The sequence below is a fragment of the Natrix helvetica genome (genome assembly GCF_964273705.1).
Source record: "Natrix helvetica genome assembly, chromosome: 3".
Taxonomy (NCBI): domain Eukaryota; kingdom Metazoa; phylum Chordata; class Lepidosauria; order Squamata; family Natricidae; genus Natrix; species Natrix helvetica.
In genome coordinates, this window is record NC_138549.1 from 16,219,120 (window position 1) to 16,227,287 (window position 8,168).

The 8,168-nt window shown below is 38.9% G+C and overlaps 1 pseudogene across 1 annotated transcript; it reads right to left on the reverse strand.

Annotated features, from left to right (window-relative positions):
• Positions 1–1,814: 1,814 nt before the first annotated feature.
• LOC309389609 (translocon-associated protein subunit delta-like) lies at positions 1,815–2,973 on the reverse strand (annotated as a pseudogene). The gene is made up of 2 exons: positions 2,816–2,973; positions 1,815–2,156 (listed from the first exon to the last, which is right to left on the reverse strand). The product of its transcript is annotated as a translocon-associated protein subunit delta-like (transcript).
• Positions 2,974–8,168: the final 5,195 nt, after the last annotated feature.

Here is an 8,168-nt window from a genome sequence, read left to right on the forward strand (position 1 = left end):
GTAACAGCATTCCATGTTTTGTCATAATGACAAAATGAGATGAGCACCAGCAGAGTAAAATCAGCAGGGAGACCTATAATCTCTCTCTCTGTCTTTCTCTGTCTCTGTCTGTCTGTCTGTCTGTCTGTCTGTCTCTCTCTCTCTCTCTCTCTCTCTCTCTCTCTCTCTCTCTCTCTCCTATCTATCTATCTATCTATCTATCTATCTATCTATCTATCTATCTATCTATCTATCTATCATCCATCCATCCATCCATCCATCCATCCATCTATCTCATATCTATCTATATCTATCTATCTATCTATCTATCTATCTATCTATCTATCTATCTATCTATCTATCTATCATCTATCATCTATTTACCCACATCTATCCTAATCTATCTATCTCTGTCTGTCTATCTATCTCTATATCTCTATTTTACGTTTCAGTTTATTATGTTGATTTTCTTTTACTATTAATTGCACTTGTCTCTTCCTCATGCCCAAGAAACTTTGGAAAATACTTAACAGCCACATAAAGATGTTTCTCTGTCATGCAAACTACAAGCATTACTACTTTTATAGTACAAAATGTAATTCTACAAACATGTTCAAGCTGAAGAATGTGATGCATGTTTTATTTCCCATCAGTGCTGGAGTAGACTGATCTTTTTTTCTTGCTTGCTTTTTATTGTTGTCATCAATGAAACATCTTTACTATTGTTACTGATGTGATTTTTATAGAGGAGCACAAATGCTACTTTACAATTGTTAGGTGGTAAAATGATGTGACTAAAGTAATGAACAGTTCCTCTCATCATTTATTAAATTTTAGGATTTTTTTTTTTTACTAAAACAGGTTTTTTTTTAATAGCATCATATACCACATTAAAAGTAATAGGAGCAAATATAATTGTGGGTTCCTTAAAATAAATTAAAGGAGAGTAGGTTTTTTTTTTTAAAAAAATCACAATTTGCTTTGAGCAAGCATTTTATTTCACTTTTGACTTCTTATTAAAAAGATGTTACTCTGGAGGTAAGATGCTGAAAACTAGCAGAGTATTCCCACAAGTAATAGCATATGGAGCCTGAATCCAAGCAGCTGACTGATGTTTATTTTAAAATGTTCGCTTGAACTAATCCATTATACATTGCTTCATTTTTTAGCATCTGATTTCTGTCCAACAGTGTGCGATGCTTAGGTGAATTATTTAAAACAAAATACAGTACTTGACTACAATGCAAAACATTTTCATGCTGCGTTGGTAAATAATTATTAGTTGTTTTGCTTTGTACTTTTAAGAATTTACAGTTGTATGAAATACGAAAGTGCTGGCTGTAGTTAGGGAAACCATATTTACTAACTGCGGTCAGAGTAAAATTTTAATATGTGAGGGAGGGAATCAGCACATGAACCATTGTATTTTGAGCCGGTCTAATACAACTTGCCGTAAGCTAGTCTTCCTCTAAAGGAGCATATTTGCAGTTGAAGGTTAAAAGGAGGGGTCCTTGGTGCTCTCTGAACTTGCTTGTTTTCTTGCAGAAATTTCATTACCCTAACTAGGTAACATCATCAGTGCTAGTAATTGGACTTTCTAGTTTTTCTTTGAAGTCACTTCACTTCTCATCCAAAAGATTCCAGTCAGAGCTGAAGAAGCTTCTTGGATGAGAAGTGAAATGTCTTTAAAAAAAAACCCAAGAAAGTCCAGTTGCCTCTTAAAACAATACCTTTGGGACAATCATGACCTGGATGACTGAGAATTTCCATAGGCATTTACCCTAGATTTTCTCTCTTTTTTCTTTTGGTTGGTAGAGAGAGTTTATTGAAGTGCTTTATGTTTGGATGTCGCTCTTAGCAGTGAATGTCATATAATGTAGCAGAACACCAATTAATGCTGCCAATACCTCATTGGAGACTCATGATCCCCTCCAGGTACCCCAATGATCCCCACTGACTGTAAAAAGAGGTTTGATCTCTGAGACATCCTCATTGTTGCGCTGAGCCTTGCGCAAGATGCCCGAGCGAGCCAGCTTATGTTCCATGCTCCAAGAAACCTGATAGCGACCAACATCTTGACCCCATGTAACAGGGAATTGCTCGCCATTGATATCTACATAGAGGGCCACATTTTGTGCTCCATTTTTATAGGTGAGGGAGATCTCAACAGCAAAGACATGTGACCATGGTGATGCTGAAAAGCCTCTAACTGTGAAGAACAGTCTTAAGTCACATTGTTTCAGTACTGTTGCAATGTTTGAATGAACGAAGTGAACGGTTGTAAGTTGAGGACTAATCACTGTAAGTACAAAGATACAGGGACTTTTATTTCATGAAGCAAAAAAAGACCAAAAGGTTTTGAAACATTTGGTAAGAGCAAGGAAAGAAAGTTTATTTTTGTCATTATGTTTTTTTTTTTTCTGAAACAAGAGTTGGGATGGAGGTCAAAAAAACAACAACAACCACCCTACTTTCAATTTCAGGACCACCACCTATTAATTACAGGTAGTCCTCAACTTACGACCGTTCATTTGGTAACCATTCAAAATTGCAACTGTGCTGAAAAAAAATAACTTATGACCGTTTTTCACAACTGTTACAGCAAGGTCGCGTGATCAAAATTCAGACCCTTGGTGATTGACTCCTATTTGTGACGGTTGCTGTGTCCTGGAGTCACGGAATCACCTTTTGTGGCATTCTGGCAGGCAAGGTCGATAAGGGGGGAGGGGTGGATTCACTTGGCAACCGTGGCGAGAAGGGTCGTAAAATGGAGCAAAGACTTAAGAAATGTCTCCCTTTACAACAGAGATTTCAGGGTCAACTCAACAGCAAAGACAGCTTCTGAAGAAATAACAGCATCTGAGGTAGTAAAATAGGATGGGGAGATAACTGGTTCTGTGCATGTTTCACCTCGCACCCCACTCAGCACCAACAAGGCAGACACCAACCCCAGCAGTGCCAACCTGGCACCCGCCATCACTGAGCAGGGAAAGAGCGAGCCTTACCCTAAATTTTCATTTGCATAGGTGCTGGAGTCTATAAAAAAGAAACTCACTTGTGACCATTGTTGCAATTGTTTCTAAAAAGGGAAGATGACAACGTTATTGTTATTGAGAAGGGATGCAAAAGCCATTATATTCAGATCTCTTTCTAAGCCCCCACCATATCCTTCTGCTTCTCATTGACTTCTTTGGCAGAGAAGCAAGAAAGTGACCAAAACCTCTCAATTTGAAATCTCTTCCAAATGCAACATAAGAGAATGCAATACAATAATCTGGAGATATTTGTGGACGTTTATCAACATTTAAAATAAATAAATAAAAGCTAGTGAGATATGCTAGAGGCAGCTTGTGTTTCTACTGCTGATTTCAATGTAACCTAAGGGTTGGATGCAAGCTTTGCTTTCTTCAGTGGGCTTACTATTGATTTACTTTATTTGCTACTGTGCTTTTTGACTTCTTCAGGAAGTCAAAATATCTTTTGGTGTAGAATGCAGAATTTGTGTTACCTAGGAAAGTTCTATGGTGTTGAAGATGCACAAATAACGTTCACTTTATATTAGGTTTCCTCCTTTTCTACTGTTATGTATTAAGATATGCTTTCTTTAAACATCTAAGACAAAACAAAACAACATATGGGGGGCTTATGCTTAAATATTTAAATCATTTTCTCATTCATCTGTTGGTGTTTATATGTTTTTTGTGGACGTTGTTTACTGTTTCTCATTTTAAGGAACTGAAAGGAAGGAACTGGATAATATGTGCTGTTAGTCATTTTGTATTGAAACGTTTGACCTTCACACCTTCATTTTAAAAAAATGAACAGAGACTTATGTAAATACTAGCATACCTCTGTTAAAAGAATGAGCTGTTTAATCTCAAGGCTGGAGGAGAAGGTTTTAGTAAAATATCTTCCTGTTCTGTTCTGCTGAAGATTACACTTTTCTTTTTGGGGCTTTCTCTACCCCAAACCAGAGGTGGTATTCAGCAGGTTCTCACCAGTTCTGGAGAATCAGTAGTGGGAATTTTGAGTAGTTCAGAGAACTGGTAAATACCACCTCTGACTAGCCCCGCCCCCATATTTCTCTACCTCCCGAGTCCCAGCTGATCAGGAGGAAATGGGGATTTTGCAGTAATCTTTCCCTGGAGTGGGGAGGGAAGGGAGATATTACAGTATCCTTCTCCTGCCACGCCCACCAAGCCTCGCCCACCAATCCATGCCACATCCACCATGCCATGCCCACAGAAACAGTAGTAAAAAAATTGAATCCCATCACTGGCCCAAACATTTTCAGTTTAGGGCAGAGAAAGCATGCCCGAGGTGGCATCTTTCTTTCTCTCCATTTCACTTATTAATATGAGAAATAAATCTCTGATTGATCACATCAATTTGTGTTACAATATTTGAGCAGTGTGTCAATACTGGGACTGCCACAAAGAAGAGGGTGGGGGTTTCAACCTATTTTGCAAAGCACCAGAAGGAAAAGAAAAGAAAATGGATGGAAACTGATCAAGGAGGGAAGCAACTGAGAATTAAGGAGAAATTTCCTAACAGTGATGACAATTAACCAGTGGAATGGCTTGCTTTCAGAAATTGTGGGTGCTCCATTACTGGAGGATTTTTGGACAGCTAATCTTGTATGGAATGTACCAGGGCCATGATGGTGAACTTATGGCATGCGTTCCATAGGTGGCACATGGAGCCCTCTCCGTGGGCATGCGAACCATTGCCCCAGCTCAGCTCTACTTCACATGCACATGGGCCTCTCCCCAGCCAGCTTATTTTCAGGTCTCTATGGTGCATGCCCGTTTTTGATCCAAGGAGGCTTCAGGGAGGTCTACTAGGCCCAAAACGGGTCACAAAGGGATGCAGTGTTCCCCCCTGTGGCCCGTTTTTGGTCCTAAGAGGCTTCAGGGGGGGTCACACAGGCAGGGTGATGCACATGGGGGTCACACACACATGCACAGGGGGTCAGGACATGCAGATATGTGTGTGTCATGCACACATTGCATTATGGGTGTGGGCACTGTTAAGTAACATAGTTTATTCCATCCAACCGGGTTATTAGTGATAGACTTGCTGACGGGGCGTGTGCCATCTTCTCCATAATAGTAACACTTACAAACTAAACAGCTGTCTGTATACGGTATTGCGTATCGACACCAACTCTCTATTTAGCTACATCTGGTACACTCTGGGCCCATAACCAGTGTTAAGTATTTAAGCTCCCCATTAGAAGAGCGAGTGTGCAGAGAAGTGTAATGAGAGTGGCATGGAAGAATACACACAAACCAGCATACAGGGACAACAGATAGTATAAAATATTTACTATGTGGAAATATAGAGGTATTCAGAGTTCAATTTACAGTCCAAGTCATACACGGTTCAGTCAGTCAGTTATCAATGTTCTCAGTTAAGGAATTATCCTTCAAACACAGTCCAGTATCAAATAATCAGTTTAGCACACAAAACAGCTAACAGTAGCAAAAACACAGTACTTCACGATACATCCACTGATCAGCATCTAACAAACAGAGAGCTAACAGTCATTCTGGCTCCCTCTTATGGCTGCTTGAGGTAACAGCAGCCAATCACATTACAGCAGTACTTAAAGAAACAGTACTACCATCATGGTTTATATATTGCTGACCCTACCGTTAGCTTAAATTCCTAACAGGCACGAGCAGACAAAGACGTTAGCCATCACTGGTATAGAGTCTCCTGCTTGAGAAAGAGATTGGACTAGAATACCTCCAAGTTTCCTTCCAACTCTGTTATTCTGTTCTGTTATCGTTTTCGTGATATATACAGAAGGTTTCCATTTCAGATTTCCCCTTTGCATTGATGGTAGTTTACATACAAGCATCCAGTGCCATTATTCCAGAAAGTCTCTGTGGCTGTGTGTGTTTTAGCTGTCAGATAACAACAGAAAAGGATTCCACAATCACTAAGTCTCTTTTTCTTGTCTTCATCCTGGAAGAATGCTGCTGCCTCCACATCCCTCCTTGCTCAAATTAATATTCATCCATGTCAAAAAGAGATTATCTTCACATCCTTTTTGTCATGTATGTCGTTTAATCAGGGCAGGAAAGTCAAATACAATTTTATTTCTTCTCTAGTGCCTTTTATCTTTTTAGTTTACCTACATATTTTAAAAGGCCAAATCAACTTCAAATGCACGTTTCTGTGGAGTTTTAAACAGGAAAGCTTGAAAACATCTAATTGCCAATACTTTTTCCTCTTGCTTGGGTGGAATATGTAGTTGTCAATCACCTGATCTTGTGTCAGATTAATTGGCCTTTCTCTAAAGGTATATCTCACCTCCAGTTTTATGTCAGAAAGAATAACCTTTCCCTTTTCTTTTCTTCTGTCCTACATCTGCTATGAATGACATCCCTGTGGTTATACCTTGTACTTGCTTTTAAGTGGCACCATGGTGACAGGTTGTGGTTACATGTCTCATTTGCACTGTGAAAATTTTAGTAGATTTTCTGGAGTACAATGACTTTCCTTCTATATTATGTATTGTTTTATCATAAGAAGTAAAATACAAAACAGGAACAAACAGACAAAGTGAAACAAAACAAAAGCATACATTCAACACTAACAACAGCTAAGCAGGAAAAAAATAGTGTGCAAAAAAAGAGAGAAAAAGTAATAAATAAATTTATTTAAAAGTAATAAATTTAATATTTAAGACTAACATTTTATTCCTGACTAGGTCATACAAAACCTTTCTGAAATCTGACTGAAAGAGATCCAGATAATCTGCTTAATTCAAGGACTTTGGAGTTATAGCATGGCCTCTTTCTCAATAAACTTCCTTAAGAAAACAAGGTTGGAAACAAGATGGAAAGTACCCAGCATGGTTGAGCCCAGTGATGGTTTGTTTTATGGACAGATCCTGAGACTTTTGAAAGAAGAATTTACAAATATTTGGATCCACCTCTAACACCCTAGACAATAGGCTCAAGATCCAGATGGATCTTGACAGACTTGAACATTGGGCCTTATCTAATAACATGAAATTCAATGTAGAGAAAAGTAAAGTCTTACACTTAGGCAAGAAAATCCAAAAGTACACATATAGACTGGGTGAAACCAGGCTTAACAGCAGTAATTGTGGAATTGTGGAGTCTTAGTGGACAACCAATTAAATATGAGCCAGCAGTGTGAGGCAGCACCCAAACAAGCCAATGCAATCCTGAACTGCATTAACAGACGAATAAAATCAAGACCAAGTGAGGTACTAATATCACTCTATAAAACCTTAATAAGACAACATCTAGAATACTGCATCCAGTTTTGGTCAACACACTATTAAAAAGATGTTGAGACTCTAGAAAAAATGCAGAGAAGAGCAACCAGGATGATTAGAAGACTGGAGACTAAAACAGTTACAGGAACTGGGCCTGGCTAGTCTAGTGAAGAGAAGGACTAGGGGAGACAGGATAGCTGTCTTCCAATACATGAGGGCCTGTCATAGAGGGTCAAGCTATTTTCCTGAAGGCCAGACAATTAATAATGGATGGAAAGTGATTAAGGAGCGATTCAACCTAGAAATAAGGATAAATTTTCTGGCAGTGAGAACAATCAACCAGTGGAACAGAAGATGCCTTCAGAAGTTGTAGGAGCTTCATCACTGGAAGCTTTCAAGAGGAGATTGGATTGCCATTTGTTGGGGATGGTGTAGGATCTCCTGTTTGGGTGGGGGCTTGGACTAGATGACCTACATGGTCCCTCCAACTCTGTTAATCTATGAATCTATGAACCTTAACTCTCCAAGAGAGTCACAGTTCTAAAAGAGAGGTGCACCAAGAATTCCTCTCCATCAAGATGAAACTCTTCTCCAATTACCATGTCCGTCTTTGCTCAGCTAACTCGAAAGAACCTATCCCACATATCCTAGTGAATACTAGTAAATTTACCTAACACATGTTGTGAGGAATCCTTGCAGTTGATCTTCCACTTCAGTCTTTCTGAACAAGCACCGAGCCACCTGGAATATGTCTGCTGAATGGCAATCCAGGGATGAATAAGTACAGCAAAATATCTCAATTTATTTATTCATACCACCATAATATAATACTTAACCATGGCTCTTCCTCATGTTCAGTCACTCTTCATTATCTCAGGTTATGTGGTCATAAATTACTGTCAAGCCTGAGTTTTGAATGAAAAATATGTGA